General features: G+C 52.3%; 37 non-coding genes across 37 annotated transcripts; 7 read left to right on the forward strand and 30 right to left on the reverse strand.

The window, feature by feature from the left end:
• Window positions 1–83: 83 nt before the first annotated feature.
• Window positions 84–155, reverse strand: Trnae-uuc. The gene has a single exon. It is a non-coding gene; the product is annotated as a tRNA-Glu (tRNA).
• Window positions 156–463: 308 nt separating this feature from the next.
• Window positions 464–536, reverse strand: Trnam-cau. The gene has a single exon. It is a non-coding gene; the product is annotated as a tRNA-Met (tRNA).
• A 980-nt stretch (window positions 537–1,516) lies between these two features.
• On the forward strand, window positions 1,517–1,588 carry Trnag-ucc. Its single transcript has one exon. It is a non-coding gene; the product is annotated as a tRNA-Gly (tRNA).
• Window positions 1,589–1,844: 256 nt separating this feature from the next.
• Window positions 1,845–1,926, reverse strand: Trnas-aga. Its single transcript has one exon. It is a non-coding gene; the product is annotated as a tRNA-Ser (tRNA).
• A 139-nt stretch (window positions 1,927–2,065) lies between these two features.
• Window positions 2,066–2,138, reverse strand: Trnak-uuu. Its single transcript has one exon. It is a non-coding gene; the product is annotated as a tRNA-Lys (tRNA).
• Window positions 2,139–2,434: 296 nt separating this feature from the next.
• On the reverse strand, window positions 2,435–2,506 carry Trnae-uuc. The gene has a single exon. It is a non-coding gene; the product is annotated as a tRNA-Glu (tRNA).
• Window positions 2,507–2,814: 308 nt separating this feature from the next.
• Window positions 2,815–2,887, reverse strand: Trnam-cau. Its single transcript has one exon. It is a non-coding gene; the product is annotated as a tRNA-Met (tRNA).
• A 978-nt stretch (window positions 2,888–3,865) lies between these two features.
• Window positions 3,866–3,937, forward strand: Trnag-ucc. The gene has a single exon. It is a non-coding gene; the product is annotated as a tRNA-Gly (tRNA).
• A 256-nt stretch (window positions 3,938–4,193) lies between these two features.
• Window positions 4,194–4,275, reverse strand: Trnas-aga. The gene has a single exon. It is a non-coding gene; the product is annotated as a tRNA-Ser (tRNA).
• Window positions 4,276–4,414: 139 nt separating this feature from the next.
• Trnak-uuu lies at window positions 4,415–4,487 on the reverse strand. Its single transcript has one exon. It is a non-coding gene; the product is annotated as a tRNA-Lys (tRNA).
• Window positions 4,488–4,783: 296 nt separating this feature from the next.
• Trnae-uuc lies at window positions 4,784–4,855 on the reverse strand. Its single transcript has one exon. It is a non-coding gene; the product is annotated as a tRNA-Glu (tRNA).
• A 308-nt stretch (window positions 4,856–5,163) lies between these two features.
• On the reverse strand, window positions 5,164–5,236 carry Trnam-cau. The gene has a single exon. It is a non-coding gene; the product is annotated as a tRNA-Met (tRNA).
• A 980-nt stretch (window positions 5,237–6,216) lies between these two features.
• On the forward strand, window positions 6,217–6,288 carry Trnag-ucc. Its single transcript has one exon. It is a non-coding gene; the product is annotated as a tRNA-Gly (tRNA).
• A 266-nt stretch (window positions 6,289–6,554) lies between these two features.
• Window positions 6,555–6,636, reverse strand: Trnas-aga. Its single transcript has one exon. It is a non-coding gene; the product is annotated as a tRNA-Ser (tRNA).
• A 139-nt stretch (window positions 6,637–6,775) lies between these two features.
• Trnak-uuu lies at window positions 6,776–6,848 on the reverse strand. The gene has a single exon. It is a non-coding gene; the product is annotated as a tRNA-Lys (tRNA).
• Window positions 6,849–7,144: 296 nt separating this feature from the next.
• On the reverse strand, window positions 7,145–7,216 carry Trnae-uuc. The gene has a single exon. It is a non-coding gene; the product is annotated as a tRNA-Glu (tRNA).
• Window positions 7,217–7,524: 308 nt separating this feature from the next.
• On the reverse strand, window positions 7,525–7,597 carry Trnam-cau. The gene has a single exon. It is a non-coding gene; the product is annotated as a tRNA-Met (tRNA).
• Window positions 7,598–8,577: 980 nt separating this feature from the next.
• Window positions 8,578–8,649, forward strand: Trnag-ucc. The gene has a single exon. It is a non-coding gene; the product is annotated as a tRNA-Gly (tRNA).
• A 266-nt stretch (window positions 8,650–8,915) lies between these two features.
• Trnas-aga lies at window positions 8,916–8,997 on the reverse strand. The gene has a single exon. It is a non-coding gene; the product is annotated as a tRNA-Ser (tRNA).
• Window positions 8,998–9,136: 139 nt separating this feature from the next.
• Window positions 9,137–9,209, reverse strand: Trnak-uuu. The gene has a single exon. It is a non-coding gene; the product is annotated as a tRNA-Lys (tRNA).
• A 296-nt stretch (window positions 9,210–9,505) lies between these two features.
• Trnae-uuc lies at window positions 9,506–9,577 on the reverse strand. Its single transcript has one exon. It is a non-coding gene; the product is annotated as a tRNA-Glu (tRNA).
• Window positions 9,578–9,885: 308 nt separating this feature from the next.
• On the reverse strand, window positions 9,886–9,958 carry Trnam-cau. The gene has a single exon. It is a non-coding gene; the product is annotated as a tRNA-Met (tRNA).
• Window positions 9,959–10,939: 981 nt separating this feature from the next.
• Trnag-ucc lies at window positions 10,940–11,011 on the forward strand. The gene has a single exon. It is a non-coding gene; the product is annotated as a tRNA-Gly (tRNA).
• Window positions 11,012–11,267: 256 nt separating this feature from the next.
• On the reverse strand, window positions 11,268–11,349 carry Trnas-aga. Its single transcript has one exon. It is a non-coding gene; the product is annotated as a tRNA-Ser (tRNA).
• A 139-nt stretch (window positions 11,350–11,488) lies between these two features.
• On the reverse strand, window positions 11,489–11,561 carry Trnak-uuu. Its single transcript has one exon. It is a non-coding gene; the product is annotated as a tRNA-Lys (tRNA).
• Window positions 11,562–11,857: 296 nt separating this feature from the next.
• Window positions 11,858–11,929, reverse strand: Trnae-uuc. The gene has a single exon. It is a non-coding gene; the product is annotated as a tRNA-Glu (tRNA).
• Window positions 11,930–12,237: 308 nt separating this feature from the next.
• Trnam-cau lies at window positions 12,238–12,310 on the reverse strand. The gene has a single exon. It is a non-coding gene; the product is annotated as a tRNA-Met (tRNA).
• Window positions 12,311–13,292: 982 nt separating this feature from the next.
• Trnag-ucc lies at window positions 13,293–13,364 on the forward strand. The gene has a single exon. It is a non-coding gene; the product is annotated as a tRNA-Gly (tRNA).
• Window positions 13,365–13,620: 256 nt separating this feature from the next.
• On the reverse strand, window positions 13,621–13,702 carry Trnas-aga. The gene has a single exon. It is a non-coding gene; the product is annotated as a tRNA-Ser (tRNA).
• Window positions 13,703–13,841: 139 nt separating this feature from the next.
• On the reverse strand, window positions 13,842–13,914 carry Trnak-uuu. Its single transcript has one exon. It is a non-coding gene; the product is annotated as a tRNA-Lys (tRNA).
• A 296-nt stretch (window positions 13,915–14,210) lies between these two features.
• Window positions 14,211–14,282, reverse strand: Trnae-uuc. The gene has a single exon. It is a non-coding gene; the product is annotated as a tRNA-Glu (tRNA).
• A 308-nt stretch (window positions 14,283–14,590) lies between these two features.
• On the reverse strand, window positions 14,591–14,663 carry Trnam-cau. The gene has a single exon. It is a non-coding gene; the product is annotated as a tRNA-Met (tRNA).
• A 980-nt stretch (window positions 14,664–15,643) lies between these two features.
• Window positions 15,644–15,715, forward strand: Trnag-ucc. Its single transcript has one exon. It is a non-coding gene; the product is annotated as a tRNA-Gly (tRNA).
• A 256-nt stretch (window positions 15,716–15,971) lies between these two features.
• Trnas-aga lies at window positions 15,972–16,053 on the reverse strand. The gene has a single exon. It is a non-coding gene; the product is annotated as a tRNA-Ser (tRNA).
• A 139-nt stretch (window positions 16,054–16,192) lies between these two features.
• On the reverse strand, window positions 16,193–16,265 carry Trnak-uuu. The gene has a single exon. It is a non-coding gene; the product is annotated as a tRNA-Lys (tRNA).
• Window positions 16,266–16,561: 296 nt separating this feature from the next.
• Trnae-uuc lies at window positions 16,562–16,633 on the reverse strand. Its single transcript has one exon. It is a non-coding gene; the product is annotated as a tRNA-Glu (tRNA).
• A 308-nt stretch (window positions 16,634–16,941) lies between these two features.
• Trnam-cau lies at window positions 16,942–17,014 on the reverse strand. Its single transcript has one exon. It is a non-coding gene; the product is annotated as a tRNA-Met (tRNA).
• Window positions 17,015–17,813: the final 799 nt, after the last annotated feature.

A 17,813-nucleotide genomic window follows, 5' to 3' on the forward strand; every position in this document is an offset into this window, starting at 1 on the left:
GTTCGGTCGAAGCTTCGCAAGGTGGGCGACAAACGACAGTTCGAAGGCCAAAACGTGGAGCGTTGTGTGCGCAAAAACTTCCGTTCCGGTACCGGGAATCGAACCCGGGCCTCCTGGGTGAAAGCCAGGTATCCTAGCCACTAGACCACACCGGAGTTGCTCGATAAGCGTGAGGTTTTCTCCGTCTCCTCTCGTATTTCGTGCTGAATCTGGACTCAGTGCAGTTCTCCGTTTGCGAGCATATTTGCGCCTACAGACTGGCATGGCGCACAGCTCGAAATTGACTATTCATTATTTTACTCCTAACAAGGGAAGAGAAAGATCAAAGTTGTACGTTGTCATAATTGGAAATAAACATATTGACGCTGGGGCGTAGACTCCTTGTGGATAACGAACGACAATTAAGTTCGTTCCCTAGCAACAGCAACGCCGTTAATTCAGCCATGATGTACAGCAAATTAAATGCCCCGGGTGAGGATCGAACTCACGACCTTAAGATTATGAGACTTACGCGCTACCTACTGCGCTACCGAGGCACGTTGCAAGTAATGTTACAGGAAACTTGGTAAGTCTCTCATATTAGAGATAGACAGTTTGCGCTTTCTCAAGAATCTGTTGTGTTGCTACACGTGCTTTCCCTACTTGCTAGATTAAACTGCTGCCGCAGCTTTTTCAACGGAACGCAGCACTGCCCGAGGTTACAGTACATCGCCCTTGCGGCACCTGAACACAGCGGCCTGTTGGGCCAGGCCGTCGTCAGAGTTCAGAAATAGCACGCGACCGTTCAAGTACGGTCTATTGCGTGCTGCGTGTATGGTTCTTCTCACAGCGAATCTTGCTATGCATTCCTGAGGCTGACGCAGCTCAGGCGAGGAATCGGCGCGGCAGCATTATAGCGAGAACAGCAGAACGATGCATCGGCCGGGATTCGAACCCGTGCCGTCCGCATGCTAAGCGAGCATTCACCAATTTTTTTTTTTTTTTGTTCTCATTTCTTTCGTTGCATTTGTTGGGGGCGGACGTCCGATGGCGCCCGTTCATGTTCATCGTTGACTCGGTCTTTTATTACAGAGGGCAGATAACTCTCAGACCGAACACGCTGAGCTATCGTGCCGGCAAGCCTTAAGATTATGAGACTTACGCGCTGCCTACTGCACTACTGAGGCACATGCCATTGAACCACCGATGCTCGACAAGCTGCCCGTGCTTCCCGAGTACTTTTCTGCAGGGGAAAGTGGGATTGCCACCCAGCGACGTCGGATACAACCGAAAAAAGTGCTACACACGCGGAGTGCTCCACTACACTGCCTTAAAACGAATGCTCATCTCTATCGTGTGAGTAACCTTGCGGCCGCGGCGACTAGTCTTGCCCAAAGACGCAGCGTGCGTGGAGGCGCTACCCGAATGCGTGTGGATGCACCCTCCTACCTCGTAAAGCGCCTGCAGCTACTATCACCGTGGGCCGCTGCTGGCGGGCAGGAAGCCGACACAGCGGGGCGTTGCGAGCAGCGCCTGTGCGGTGGTGGTGTAATGGTGAGCATAGTTGCCTTCCAAGCAGTTGATCCGGGTTCGATTCCCGGCCACCGCAAGTGGCGCCGGTTTTTTCGTATGAGTATGTGAGCCGCGTGCTGTTAAATGAAGGTTTTTTTCGTCGTAGTTCCACGCAGACCATCCTGTCGTATGTCCCGACTTTGCTCGGCTGACGCGAAAGCTGACGCTAGGAATTCGCCCTTATCAAAAGGACAGGCACTATAAACGGCTGAGAGAGGCGAGGTGTGGAGAGGTACCAAAACGACAGGCAATCTGCGAAATTTTCTGCTCGTTGTTCTTAAAGAAAAAACCGACGCAGTCGGTAGGACTCGAAGCTACGCTCCCAGAGGGAATCTGATTTCTAGTCAGACGCCTTAACCACTCGGCCACGACTGCTCGTAACTGAAGCTTCCCTGGAATCGTGAAGAATCCAACCGGTCTGCGCAGACTGTTGACAGGAAACGAACTCCGTGTACTGATTACGGCAGGGTTACCATCGCTACGAGACGAGCCATTACGGAAACGTTAAAATCTTCGCCCGGACAGGGACTTGAACCCTGGACCCTTAGGTTAAAAGCCTAATGCTCTACCGACTGAGCTATCCGGGCTCACGCTCGTTGTGGATGGAGCGGCTGCAAGCAATGTAAATAACTGGAACGCGTGTGTAGGCGTACTACGGTAATTTCTGGCTTCTGGCGCAACTGGCGACTTCACCGACTTCCCACTGACGCTGGTAGCAGCCCAACAGCGGACCAGAGCCTCTTCTCCCTTTATTCCGGTGCCGACAGTAATTGCATCATGTGCCTGTTTTCCCCGATTACGTTCGGTCGAAGCTTCGCAAGGTGGGCGACAAACGACAGTTCGAAGGCCAAAACGTGGAGCGTTGTGTGCGCAAAAACTTCCGTTCCGGTACCGGGAATCGAACCCGGGCCTCCTGGGTGAAAGCCAGGTATCCTAGCCACTAGACCACACCGGAGTTGCTCGATAAGCGTGAGGTTTTCTCCGTCTCCTCTCGTATTTCGTGCTGAATCTGGACTCAGTGCAGTTCTCCGTTTGCGAGCATATTTGCGCCTACAGACTGGCATGGCGCACAGCTCGAAATTGACTATTCATTATTTTACTCCTAACAAGGGAAGAGAAAGATCAAAGTTGTACGTTGTCATAATTGGAAATAAACATATTGACGCTGGGGCGTAGACTCCTTGTGGATAACGAACGACAATTAAGTTCGTTCCCTAGCAACAGCAACGCCGTTAATTCAGCCATGATGTACAGCAAATTAAATGCCCCGGGTGAGGATCGAACTCACGACCTTAAGATTATGAGACTTACGCGCTACCTACTGCGCTACCGAGGCACGTTGCAAGTAATGTTACAGGAAACTTGGTAAGTCTCTCATATTAGAGATAGACAGTTTGCGCTTTCTCAAGAATCTGTTGTGTTGCTACACGTGCTTTCCCTACTTGCTAGATTAAACTGCTGCCGCAGCTTTTTCAACGGAACGCAGCACTGCCCGAGGTTACAGTACATCGCCCTTGCGGCACCTGAACACAGCGGCCTGTTGGGCCAGGCCGTCGTCAGAGTTCAGAAATAGCACGCGACCGTTCAAGTACGGTCTATTGCGTGCTGCGTGTATGGTTCTTCTCACAGCGAATCTTGCTATGCATTCCTGAGGCTGACGCAGCTCAGGCGAGGAATCGGCGCGGCAGCATTATAGCGAGAACAGCAGAACGATGCATCGGCCGGGATTCGAACCCGTGCCGTCCGCATGCTAAGCGAGCATTCACCAATTTTTTTTTTTTTGTTCTCATTTCTTTCGTTGCATTTGTTGGGGGCGGACGTCCGATGGCGCCCGTTCATGTTCATCGTTGACTCGGTCTTTTATTACAGAGGGCAGATAACTCTCAGACCGAACACGCTGAGCTATCGTGCCGGCAAGCCTTAAGATTATGAGACTTACGCGCTGCCTACTGCACTACTGAGGCACATGCCATTGAACCACCGATGCTCGACAAGCTGCCCGTGCTTCCCGAGTACTTTTCTGCAGGGGAAAGTGGGATTGCCACCCAGCGACGTCGGATACAACCGAAAAAAGTGCTACACACGCGGAGTGCTCCACTACACTGCCTTAAAACGAATGCTCATCTCTATCGTGTGAGTAACCTTGCGGCCGCGGCGACTAGTCTTGCCCAAAGACGCAGCGTGCGTGGAGGCGCTACCCGAATGCGTGTGGATGCACCCTCCTACCTCGTAAAGCGCCTGCAGCTACTATCACCGTGGGCCGCTGCTGGCGGGCAGGAAGCCGACACAGCGGGGCGTTGCGAGCAGCGCCTGTGCGGTGGTGGTGTAATGGTGAGCATAGTTGCCTTCCAAGCAGTTGATCCGGGTTCGATTCCCGGCCACCGCAAGTGGCGCCGGTTTTTTCGTATGAGTATGTGAGCCGCGTGCTGTTAAATGAAGGTTTTTTTCGTCGTAGTTCCACGCAGACCATCCTGTCGTATGTCCCGACTTTGCTCGGCTGACGCGAAAGCTGACGCTAGGAATTCGCCCTTATCAAAAGGACAGGCACTATAAACGGCTGAGAGAGGCGAGGTGTGGAGAGGTACCAAAACGACAGGCAATCTGCGAAATTTTCTGCTCGTTGTTCTTAAAGAAAAAACCGACGCAGTCGGTAGGACTCGAAGCTACGCTCCCAGAGGGAATCTGATTTCTAGTCAGACGCCTTAACCACTCGGCCACGACTGCTCGTAACTGAAGCTTCCCTGGAATCGTGAAGAATCCAACCGGTCTGCGCAGACTGTTGACAGGAAACGAACTCCGTGTACTGATTACGGCAGGGTTACCATCGCTACGAGACGAGCCATTACGGAAACGTTAAAATCTTCGCCCGGACAGGGACTTGAACCCTGGACCCTTAGGTTAAAAGCCTAATGCTCTACCGACTGAGCTATCCGGGCTCACGCTCCTTGTGGATGGAGCGGCTGCAAGCAATGTAAATAACTGGAACGCGTGTGTAGGCGTACTACGGTAATTTCTGGCTTCTGGCGCAACTGGCGACTTCACCGACTTCCCACTGACGCTGGTAGCAGCCCAACAGCGGACCAGAGCCTCTTCTCCCTTTATTCCGGTGCCGACAGTAATTGCATCATGTGCCTGTTTTCCCCGATTACGTTCGGTCGAAGCTTCGCAAGGTGGGCGACAAACGACAGTTCGAAGGCCAAAACGTGGAGCGTTGTGTGCGCAAAAACTTCCGTTCCGGTACCGGAAATCGAACCCGGGCCTCCTGGGTGAAAGCCAGGTATCCTAGCCACTAGACCACACCGGAGTTGCTCGATAAGCGTGAGGTTTTCTCCGTCTCCTCTCGTATTTCGTGCTGAATCTGGACTCAGTGCAGTTCTCCGTTTGCGAGCATATTTGCGCCTACAGACTGGCATGGCGCACAGCTCGAAATTGACTATTCATTATTTTACTCCTAACAAGGGAAGAGAAAGATCAAAGTTGTACGTTGTCATAATTGGAAATAAACATATTGACGCTGGGGCGTAGACTCCTTGTGGATAACGAACGACAATTAAGTTCGTTCCCTAGCAACAGCAACGCCGTTAATTCAGCCATTATGTACAGCAAATTAAATGCCCCGGGTGAGGATCGAACTCACGACCTTAAGATTATGAGACTTACGCGCTACCTACTGCGCTACCGAGGCACGTTGCAAGTAATGTTACAGGAAACTTGGTAAGTCTCTCATATTAGAGATAGACAGTTTGCGCTTTCTCAAGAATCTGTTGTGTTGCTACACGTGCTTTCCCTACTTGCTAGATTAAACTGCTGCCGCAGCTTTTTCAACGGAACGCAGCACTGCCCGAGGTTACAGTACATCGCCCTTGCGGCACCTGAACACAGCGGCCTGTTGGGCCAGGCCGTCGTCAGAGTTCAGAAATAGCACGCGACCGTTCAAGTACGGTCTATTGCGTGCTGCGTGTATGGTTCTTCTCACAGCGAATCTTGCTATGCATTCCTGAGGCTGACGCAGCTCAGGCGAGGAATCGGCGCGGCAGCATTATAGCGAGAACAGCAGAACGATGCATCGGCCGGGATTCGAACCCGTGCCGTCCGCATGCTAAGCGAGCATTCACCAATTTTTTTTTTTTTTTGTTCTCATTTCTTTCGTTGCATTTGTTGGGGGCGGACGTCCGATGGCGCCCGTTCATGTTCATCGTTGACTCAGTCTTTTATTACAGAGGGCAGATAACTCTCAGACCGAACACGCTGAGCTATCGTGCCGGCAAGCCTTAAGATTATGAGACTTACGCGCTGCCTACTGCACTACTGAGGCACATGCCATTGAACCACCGATGCTCGACAAGCTGCCCGTGCTTCCCGAGTACTTTTCTGCAGGGGAAAGTGGGATTGCCACCCAGCGACGTCGGATACAACCGAAAAAAGTGCTACACACGCGGAGTGCTCCACTACACTGCCTTAAAACGAATGCTCATCTCTATCGTGTGAGTAACCTTGCGGCCGCGGCGACTAGTCTTGCCCAAAGACGCAGCGTGCGTGGAGGCGCTACCCGAATGCGTGTGGATGCACCCTCCTACCTCGTAAAGCGCCTGCAGCTACTATCACCGTGGGCCGCTGCTGGCGGGCAGGAAGCCGACACAGCGGGGCGTTGCGAGCAGCGCCTGTGCGGTGGTGGTGTAATGGTGAGCATAGTTGCCTTCCAAGCAGTTGATCCGGGTTCGATTCCCGGCCACCGCAAGTGGCGCTGGTTTTTTCGTATGAGTATGTGAGCCGCGTGCTGTTAAATGAAGGTTTTTTTCGTCGTAGCTCCACGCAGACCATCCTGTCGTATGTCCCGACTTGTCCCGACTTTGCTCGGCTGACGCGAAAGCTGACGCTTGGAATTCGCCCTTATCAAAAGGACAGGCACTATAAACGGCTGAGAGAGGCGAGGTGTGGAGAGGTACCAAAACGACAGGCAATCTGCGAAATTTTCTGCTCGTTGTTCTTAAAGAAAAAACCGACGCAGTCGGTAGGACTCGAAGCTACGCTCCCAGAGGGAATCTGATTTCTAGTCAGACGCCTTAACCACTCGGCCACGACTGCTCGTAACTGAAGCTTCCCTGGAATCGTGAAGAATCCAACCGGTCTGCGCAGACTGTTGACAGGAAACGAACTCCGTGTACTGATTACGGCAGGGTTACCATCGCTACGAGACGAGCCATTACGGAAACGTTAAAATCTTCGCCCGGACAGGGACTTGAACCCTGGACCCTTAGGTTAAAAGCCTAATGCTCTACCGACTGAGCTATCCGGGCTCACGCTCGTTGTGGATGGAGCGGCTGCAAGCAATGTAAATAACTGGAACGCGTGTGTAGGCGTACTACGGTAATTTCTGGCTTCTGGCGCAACTGGCGACTTCACCGACTTCCCACTGACGCTGGTAGCAGCCCAACAGCGGACCAGAGCCTCTTCTCCCTTTATTCCGGTGCCGACAGTAATTGCATCATGTGCCTGTTTTCCCCGATTACGTTCGGTCGAAGCTTCGCAAGGTGGGCGACAAACGACAGTTCGAAGGCCAAAACGTGGAGCGTTGTGTGCGCAAAAACTTCCGTTCCGGTACCGGAAATCGAACCCGGGCCTCCTGGGTGAAAGCCAGGTATCCTAGCCACTAGACCACACCGGAGTTGCTCGATAAGCGTGAGGTTTTCTCCGTCTCCTCTCGTATTTCGTGCTGAATCTGGACTCAGTGCAGTTCTCCGTTTGCGAGCATATTTGCGCCTACAGACTGGCATGGCGCACAGCTCGAAATTGACTATTCATTATTTTACTCCTAACAAGGGAAGAGAAAGATCAAAGTTGTACGTTGTCATAATTGGAAATAAACATATTGACGCTGGGGCGTAGACTCCTTGTGGATAACGAACGACAATTAAGTTCGTTCCCTAGCAACAGCAACGCCGTTAATTCAGCCATTATGTACAGCAAATTAAATGCCCCGGGTGAGGATCGAACTCACGACCTTAAGATTATGAGACTTACGCGCTACCTACTGCGCTACCGAGGCACGTTGCAAGTAATGTTACAGGAAACTTGGTAAGTCTCTCATATTAGAGATAGACAGTTTGCGCTTTCTCAAGAATCTGTTGTGTTGCTACACGTGCTTTCCCTACTTGCTAGATTAAACTGCTGCCGCAGCTTTTTCAACGGAACGCAGCACTGCCCGAGGTTACAGTACATCGCCCTTGCGGCACCTGAACACAGCGGCCTGTTGGGCCAGGCCGTCGTCAGAGTTCAGAAATAGCACGCGACCGTTCAAGTACGGTCTATTGCGTGCTGCGTGTATGGTTCTTCTCACAGCGAATCTTGCTATGCATTCCTGAGGCTGACGCAGCTCAGGCGAGGAATCGGCGCGGCAGCATTATAGCGAGAACAGCAGAACGATGCATCGGCCGGGATTCGAACCCGTGCCGTCCGCATGCTAAGCGAGCATTCACCAATTTTTTTTTTTTTTTGTTCTCATTTCTTTCGTTGCATTTGTTGGGGGCGGACGTCCGATGGCGCCCGTTCATGTTCATCGTTGACTCAGTCTTTTATTACAGAGGGCAGATAACTCTCAGACCGAACACGCTGAGCTATCGTGCCGGCAAGCCTTAAGATTATGAGACTTACGCGCTGCCTACTGCACTACTGAGGCACATGCCATTGAACCACCGATGCTCGACAAGCTGCCCGTGCTTCCCGAGTACTTTTCTGCAGGGGAAAGTGGGATTGCCACCCAGCGACGTCGGATACAACCGAAAAAAGTGCTACACACGCGGAGTGCTCCACTACACTGCCTTAAAACGAATGCTCATCTCTATCGTGTGAGTAACCTTGCGGCCGCGGCGACTAGTCTTGCCCAAAGACGCAGCGTGCGTGGAGGCGCTACCCGAATGCGTGTGGATGCACCCTCCTACCTCGTAAAGCGCCTGCAGCTACTATCACCGTGGGCCGCTGCTGGCGGGCAGGAAGCCGACACAGCGGGGCGTTGCGAGCAGCGCCTGTGCGGTGGTGGTGTAATGGTGAGCATAGTTGCCTTCCAAGCAGTTGATCCGGGTTCGATTCCCGGCCACCGCAAGTGGCGCTGGTTTTTTCGTATGAGTATGTGAGCCGCGTGCTGTTAAATGAAGGTTTTTTTCGTCGTAGCTCCACGCAGACCATCCTGTCGTATGTCCCGACTTGTCCCGACTTTGCTCGGCTGACGCGAAAGCTGACGCTTGGAATTCGCCCTTATCAAAAGGACAGGCACTATAAACGGCTGAGAGAGGCGAGGTGTGGAGAGGTACCAAAACGACAGGCAATCTGCGAAATTTTCTGCTCGTTGTTCTTAAAGAAAAAACCGACGCAGTCGGTAGGACTCGAACCTACGCTCCCAGAGGGAATCTGATTTCTAGTCAGACGCCTTAACCACTCGGCCACGACTGCTCGTAACTGAAGTTTCCATGGAATCGTGAAGAATCCAACCGGTCTGCGCAGACTGTTGACAGGAAACGAACTCCGTGTACTGATTACGGCAGGGTTACCATCGCTACGAGACGAGCCATTACGGAAACGTTAAAATCTTCGCCCGGACAGGGACTTGAACCCTGGACCCTTAGGTTAAAAGCCTAATGCTCTACCGACTGAGCTATCCGGGCTCACGCTCGTTGTGGATGGAGCGGCTGCAAGCAATGTAAATAACTGGAACGCGTGTGTAGGCGTACTACGGTAATTTCTGGCTTCTGGCGCAACTGGCGACTTCACCGACTTCCCACTGACGCTGGTAGCAGCCCAACAGCGGACCAGAGCCTCTTCTCCCTTTATTCCGGTGCCGACAGTAATTGCATCATGTGCCTGTTTTCCCCGATTACGTTCGGTCGAAGCTTCGCAAGGTGGGCGACAAACGACAGTTCGAAGGCCAAAACGTGGAGCGTTGTGTGCGCAAAAACTTCCGTTCCGGTACCGGGAATCGAACCCGGGCCTCCTGGGTGAAAGCCAGGTATCCTAGCCACTAGACCACACCGGAGTTGCTCGATAAGCGTGAGGTTTTCTCCGTCTCCTCCCGTATTTCGTGCTGAATCTGGACTCAGTGCAGTTCTCCGTTTGCGAGCATATTTGCGCCTACAGACTGGCATGGCGCACAGCTCGAAATTGACTATTCATTATTTTACTCCTAACAAGGGAAGAGAAAGATCAAAGTTGTACGTTGTCATAATTGGAAATAAACATATTGACGCTGGGGCGTAGACTCCTTGTGGATAACGAACGACAATTAAGTTCGTTCCCTAGCAACAGCAACGCCGTTAATTCAGCCATGATGTACAGCAAATTAAATCCCCCGGGTGAGGATCGAACTCACGACCTTAAGATTATGAGACTTACGCGCTACCTACTGCGCTACCGGGGCACGTTGCAAGTAATGTTACAGGAAACTTGGTAAGTCTCTCATATTAGAGATAGACAGTTTGCGCTTTCTCAAGAATCTGTTGTGTTGCTACACGTGCTTTCCCTACTTGCTAGATTAAACTGCTGCCGCAGCTTTTTCAACGGAACGCAGCACTGCCCGAGGTTACAGTACATCGCCCTTGCGGCACCTGAACACAGCGGCCTGTTGGGCCAGGCCGTCGTCAGAGTTCAGAAATAGCACGCGACCGTTCAAGTACGGTCTATTGCGTGCTGCGTGTATGGTTCTTCTCACAGCGAATCTTGCTATGCATTCCTGAGGCTGACGCAGCTCAGGCGAGAAATCGGCGCGGCAGCATTATAGCGAGAACAGCAGAACGATGCATCGTCCGGGATTCGAACCCGTGCCGTCCGCATGCTAAGCGAGCATTCACCAATTTTTTTTTTTTTTTTGTTCTCATTTCTTTCGTTGCATTTGTTGGGGGCGGACGTCCGATGGCGCCCGTTCATGTTCATCGTTGACTCGGTCTTTTATTACAGAGGGCAGATAACTCTCAGACCGAACACGCTGAGCTATCGTGCCGGCAAGCCTTAAGATTATGAGACTTACGCGCTGCCTACTGCACTACTGAGGCACATGCCATTGAACCACCGATGCTCGACAAGCTGCCCGTGCTTCCCGAGTACTTTTCTGCAGGGGAAAGTGGGATTGCCACCCAGCGACGTCGGATACAACCGAAAAAAGTGCTACACACGCGGAGTGCTCCACTACACTGCCTTAAAACGAATGCTCATCTCTATCGTGTGAGTAACCTTGCGGCCGCGGCGACTAGTCTTGCCCAAAGACGCAGCGTGCGTGGAGGCGCCACCCGAATGCGTGTGGATGCACCCTCCTACCTCGTAAAGCGCCTGCAGCTACTATCACCGTGGGCCGCTGCTGGCGGGCAGGAAGCCGACACAGCGGGGCGTTGCGAGCAGCGCCTGTGCGGTGGTGGTGTAACGGTGAGCATAGTTGCCTTCCAAGCAGTTGATCCGGGTTCGATTCCCGGCCACCGCAAGTGGCGCTGGTTTTTTCGTATGAGTATGTGAGCCGCGTGCTGTTAAATGAAGGTTTTTTTCGTCGTAGCTCCACGCAGACCATCCTGTCGTATGTCCCGACTTTGCTCGGCTGACGCGAAAGCTGACGCTTGGAATTCGCCCTTATCAAAAGGACAGGCACTATAAACGGCTGAGAGAGGCGAGGTGTGGAGAGGTACCAAAACGACAGGCAATCTGCGAAATTTTCTGCTCGTTGTTCTTAAAGAAAAAACCGACGCAGTCGGTAGGACTCGAACCTACGCTCCCAGAGGGAATCTGATTTCTAGTCAGACGCCTTAACCACTCGGCCACGACTGCTCGTAACTGAAGTTTCCCTGGAATCGTGAAGAATCCAACCGGTCTGCGCAGACTGTTGACAGGAAACGAACTCCGTGTACTGATTACGGCAGGGTTACCATCGCTACGAGACGAGCCATTACGGAAACGTTAAAATCTTCGCCCGGACAGGGACTTGAACCCTGGACCCTTAGGTTAAAAGCCTAATGCTCTACCGACTGAGCTATCCGGGCTCACGCTCGTTGTGGATGGAGCGGCTGCAAGCAATGTAAATAACTGGAACGCGTGTGTAGGCGTACTACGGTAATTTCTGGCTTCTGGCGCAACTGGCGACTTCACCGACTTCCCACTGACGCTGGTAGCAGCCCAACAGCGGACCAGAGCCTCTTCTCCCTTTATTCCGGTGCCGACAGTAATTGCATCATGTGCCTGTTTTCCCCGATTACGTTCGGTCGAAGCTTCGCAAGGTGGGCGACAAACGACAGTTCGAAGGCCAAAACGTGGAGCGTTGTGTGCGCAAAAACTTCCGTTCCGGTACCGGGAATCGAACCCGGGCCTCCTGGGTGAAAGCCAGGTATCCTAGCCACTAGACCACACCGGAGTTGCTCGATAAGCGTGAGGTTTTCTCCGTCTCCTCCCGTATTTCGTGCTGAATCTGGACTCAGTGCAGTTCTCCGTTTGCGAGCATATTTGCGCCTACAGACTGGCATGGCGCACAGCTCGAAATTGACTATTCATTATTTTACTCCTAACAAGGGAAGAGAAAGATCAAAGTTGTACGTTGTCATAATTGGAAATAAACATATTGACGCTGGGGCGTAGACTCCTTGTGGATAACGAACGACAATTAAGTTCGTTCCCTAGCAACAGCAACGCCGTTAATTCAGCCATGATGTACAGCAAATTAAATGCCCCGGGTGAGGATCGAACTCACGACCTTAAGATTATGAGACTTACGCGCTACCTACTGCGCTACCGGGGCACGTTGCAAGTAATGTTACAGGAAACTTGGTAAGTCTCTCATATTAGAGATAGACAGTTTGCGCTTTCTCAAGAATCTGTTGTGTTGCTACACGTGCTTTCCCTACTTGCTAGATTAAACTGCTGCCGCAGCTTTTTCAACGGAACGCAGCACTGCCCGAGGTTACAGTACATCGCCCTTGCGGCACCTGAACACAGCGGCCTGTTGGGCCAGGCCGTCGTCAGAGTTCAGAAATAGCACGCGACCGTTCAAGTACGGTCTATTGCGTGCTGCGTGTATGGTTCTTCTCACAGCGAATCTTGCTATGCATTCCTGAGGCTGACGCAGCTCAGGCGAGAAATCGGCGCGGCAGCATTATAGCGAGAACAGCAGAACGATGCATCGGCCGGGATTCGAACCCGTGCCGTCCGCATGCTAAGCGAGCATTCACCAATTTTTTTTTTTTTTTTTGTTCTCATTTCTTTCGTTGCATTTGTTGGGGGCGGACGTCCGATGGCGCCCGTTCATGTTCATCGTTGACTCGGTCTTTTATTACAGAGGGCAGATAACTCTCAGACCGAACACGCTGAGCTATCGTGCCGGCAAGCCTTAAGATTATGAGACTTACGCGCTGCCTACTGCACTACTGAGGCACATGCCATTGAACCACCGATGCTCGACAAGCTGCCCGTGCTTCCCGAGTACTTTTCTGCAGGGGAAAGTGGGATTGCCACCCAGCGACGTCGGATACAACCGAAAAAAGTGCTACACACGCGGAGTGCTCCACTACACTGCCTTAAAACGAATGCTCATCTCTATCGTGTGAGTAACCTTGCGGCCGCGGCGACTAGTCTTGCCCAAAGACGCAGCGTGCGTGGAGGCGCCACCCGAATGCGTGTGGATGCACCCTCCTACCTCGTAAAGCGCCTGCAGCTACTATCACCGTGGGCCGCTGCTGGCGGGCAGGAAGCCGACACAGCGGGGCGTTGCGAGCAGCGCCTGTGCGGTGGTGGTGTAACGGTGAGCATAGTTGCCTTCCAAGCAGTTGATCCGGGTTCGATTCCCGGCCACCGCAAGTGGCGCTGGTTTTTTCGTATGAGTATGTGAGCCGCGTGCTGTTAAATGAAGGTTTTTTTCGTCGTAGCTCCACGCAGACCATCCTGTCGTATGTCCCGACTTTGCTCGGCTGACGCGAAAGCTGACGCTTGGAATTCGCCCTTATCAAAAGGACAGGCACTATAAACGGCTGAGAGAGGCGAGGTGTGGAGAGGTACCAAAACGACAGGCAATCTGCGAAATTTTCTGCTCGTTGTTCTTAAAGAAAAAACCGACGCAGTCGGTAGGACTCGAACCTACGCTCCCAGAGGGAATCTGATTTCTAGTCAGACGCCTTAACCACTCGGCCACGACTGCTCGTAACTGAAGTTTCCCTGGAATCGTGAAGAATCCAACCGGTCTGCGCAGACTGTTGACAGGAAACGAACTCCGTGTACTGATTACGGCAGGGTTACCATCGCTACGAGACGAGCCATTACGGAAACGTTAAAATCTTCGCCCGGACAGGGACTTGAACCCTGGACCCTTAGGTTAAAAGCCTAATGCTCTACCGACTGAGCTATCCGGGCTCACGCTCGTTGTGGATGGAGCGGCTGCAAGCAATGTAAATAACTGGAACGCGTGTGTAGGCGTACTACGGTAATTTCTGGCTTCTGGCGCAACTGGCGACTTCACCGACTTCCCACTGACGCTGGTAGCAGCCCAACAGCGGACCAGAGCCTCTTCTCCCTTTATTCCGGTGCCGACAGTAATTGCATCATGTGCCTGTTTTCCCCGATTACGTTCGGTCGAAGCTTCGCAAGGTGGGCGACAAACGACAGTTCGAAGGCCAAAACGTGGAGCGTTGTGTGCGCAAAAACTTCCGTTCCGGTACCGGGAATCGAACCCGGGCCTCCTGGGTGAAAGCCAGGTATCCTAGCCACTAGACCACACCGGAGTTGCTCGATAAGCGTGAGGTTTTCTCCGTCTCCTCCCGTATTTCGTGCTGAATCTGGACTCAGTGCAGTTCTCCGTTTGCGAGCATATTTGCGCCTACAGACTGGCATGGCGCACAGCTCGAAATTGACTATTCATTATTTTACTCCTAACAAGGGAAGAGAAAGATCAAAGTTGTACGTTGTCATAATTGGAAATAAACATATTGACGCTGGGGCGTAGACTCCTTGTGGATAACGAACGACAATTAAGTTCGTTCCCTAGCAACAGCAACGCCGTTAATTCAGCCATGATGTACAGCAAATTAAATGCCCCGGGTGAGGATCGAACTCACGACCTTAAGATTATGAGACTTACGCGCTACCTACTGCGCTACCGGGGCACGTTGCAAGTAATGTTACAGGAAACTTGGTAAGTCTCTCATATTAGAGATAGACAGTTTGCGCTTTCTCAAGAATCTGTTGTGTTGCTACACGTGCTTTCCCTACTTGCTAGATTAAACTGCTGCCGCAGCTTTTTCAACGGAACGCAGCACTGCCCGAGGTTACAGTACATCGCCCTTGCGGCACCTGAACACAGCGGCCTGTTGGGCCAGGCCGTCGTCAGAGTTCAGAAATAGCACGCGACCGTTCAAGTACGGTCTATTGCGTGCTGCGTGTATGGTTCTTCTCACAGCGAATCTTGCTATGCATTCCTGAGGCTGACGCAGCTCAGGCGAGAAATCGGCGCGGCAGCATTATAGCGAGAACAGCAGAACGATGCATCGGCCGGGATTCGAACCCGTGCCGTCCGCATGCTAAGCGAGCATTCACCAATTTTTTTTTTTTTTTGTTCTCATTTCTTTCGTTGCATTTGTTGGGGGCGGACGTCCGATGGCGCCCGTTCATGTTCATCGTTGACTCGGTCTTTTATTACAGAGGGCAGATAACTCTCAGACCGAACACGCTGAGCTATCGTGCCGGCAAGCCTTAAGATTATGAGACTTACGCGCTGCCTACTGCACTACTGAGGCACATGCCATTGAACCACCGATGCTCGACAAGCTGCCCGTGCTTCCCGAGTACTTTTCTGCAGGGGAAAGTGGGATTGCCACCCAGCGACGTCGGATACAACCGAAAAAAGTGCTACACACGCGGAGTGCTCCACTACACTGCCTTAAAACGAATGCTCATCTCTATCGTGTGAGTAACCTTGCGGCCGCGGCGACTAGTCTTGCCCAAAGACGCAGCGTGCGTGGAGGCGCCACCCGAATGCGTGTGGATGCACCCTCCTACCTCGTAAAGCGCCTGCAGCTACTATCACCGTGGGCCGCTGCTGGCGGGCAGGAAGCCGACACAGCGGGGCGTTGCGAGCAGCGCCTGTGCGGTGGTGGTGTAACGGTGAGCATAGTTGCCTTCCAAGCAGTTGATCCGGGTTCGATTCCCGGCCACCGCAAGTGGCGCTGGTTTTTTCGTATGAGTATGTGAGCCGCGTGCTGTTAAATGAAGGTTTTTTTCGTCGTAGCTCCACGCAGACCATCCTGTCGTATGTCCCGACTTTGCTCGGCTGACGCGAAAGCTGACGCTTGGAATTCGCCCTTATCAAAAGGACAGGCACTATAAACGGCTGAGAGAGGCGAGGTGTGGAGAGGTACCAAAACGACAGGCAATCTGCGAAATTTTCTGCTCGTTGTTCTTAAAGAAAAAACCGACGCAGTCGGTAGGACTCGAACCTACGCTCCCAGAGGGAATCTGATTTCTAGTCAGACGCCTTAACCACTCGGCCACGACTGCTCGTAACTGAAGTTTCCCTGGAATCGTGAAGAATCCAACCGGTCTGCGCAGACTGTTGACAGGAAACGAACTCCGTGTACTGATTACGGCAGGGTTACCATCGCTACGAGACGAGCCATTACGGAAACGTTAAAATCTTCGCCCGGACAGGGACTTGAACCCTGGACCCTTAGGTTAAAAGCCTAATGCTCTACCGACTGAGCTATCCGGGCTCACGCTCGTTGTGGATGGAGCGGCTGCAAGCAATGTAAATAACTGGAACGCGTGTGTAGGCGTACTACGGTAATTTCTGGCTTCTGGCGCAACTGGCGACTTCACCGACTTCCCACTGACGCTGGTAGCAGCCCAACAGCGGACCAGAGCCTCTTCTCCCTTTATTCCGGTGCCGACAGTAATTGCATCATGTGCCTGTTTTCCCCGATTACGTTCGGTCGAAGCTTCGCAAGGTGGGCGACAAACGACAGTTCGAAGGCCAAAACGTGGAGCGTTGTGTGCGCAAAAACTTCCGTTCCGGTACCGGGAATCGAACCCGGGCCTCCTGGGTGAAAGCCAGGTATCCTAGCCACTAGACCACACCGGAGTTGCTCGATAAGCGTGAGGTTTTCTCCGTCTCCTCTCGTATTTCGTGCTGAATCTGGACTCAGTGCAGTTCTCCGTTTGCGAGCATATTTGCGCCTACAGACTGGCATGGCGCACAGCTCGAAATTGACTATTCATTATTTTACTCCTAACAAGGGAAGAGAAAGATCAAAGTTGTACGTTGTCATAATTGGAAATAAACATATTGACGCTGGGGCGTAGACTCCTTGTGGATAACGAACGACAATTAAGTTCGTTCCCTAGCAACAGCAACGCCGTTAATTCAGCCATGATGTACAGCAAATTAAATGCCCCGGGTGAGGATCGAACTCACGACCTTAAGATTATGAGACTTACGCGCTACCTACTGCGCTACCGAGGCACGTTGCAAGTAATGTTACAGGAAACTTGGTAAGTCTCTCATATTAGAGATAGACAGTTTGCGCTTTCTCAAGAATCTGTTGTGTTGCTACACGTGCTTTCCCTACTTGCTAGATTAAACTGCTGCCGCAGCTTTTTCAACGGAACGCAGCACTGCCCGAGGTTACAGTACATCGCCCTTGCGGCACCTGAACACAGCGGCCTGTTGGGCCAGGCCGTCGTCAGAGTTCAGAAATAGCACGCGACCGTTCAAGTACGGTCTATTGCGTGCTGCGTGTATGGTTCTTCTCACAGCGAATCTTGCTATGCATTCCTGAGGCTGACGCAGCTCAGGCGAGGAATCGGCGCGGCAGCATTATAGCGAGAACAGCAGAACGATGCATCGGCCGGGATTCGAACCCGTGCCGTCCGCATGCTAAGCGAGCATTCACCAATTTTTTTTTTTTTTTTGTTCTCATTTCTTTCGTTGCATTTGTTGGGGGCGGACGTCCGATGGCGCCCGTTCATGTTCATCGTTGACTCGGTCTTTTATTACAGAGGGCAGATAACTCTCAGACCGAACACGCTGAGCTATCGTGCCGGCAAGCCTTAAGATTATGAGACTTACGCGCTGCCTACTGCACTACTGAGGCACATGCCATTGAACCACCGATGCTCGCCAAGCTGCCCGTGCTTCCCGAGTACTTTTCTGCAGGGGAAAGTGGGATTGCCACCCAGCGACGTCGGATACAACCGAAAAAAGTGCTACACACGCGGAGTGCTCCACTACACTGCCTTAAAACGAATGCTCATCTCTATCG

This window comes from Schistocerca americana, unplaced genomic scaffold (assembly GCF_021461395.2).
Source record: "Schistocerca americana isolate TAMUIC-IGC-003095 unplaced genomic scaffold, iqSchAmer2.1 HiC_scaffold_271, whole genome shotgun sequence".
Classification (NCBI taxonomy): domain Eukaryota; kingdom Metazoa; phylum Arthropoda; class Insecta; order Orthoptera; family Acrididae; genus Schistocerca; species Schistocerca americana.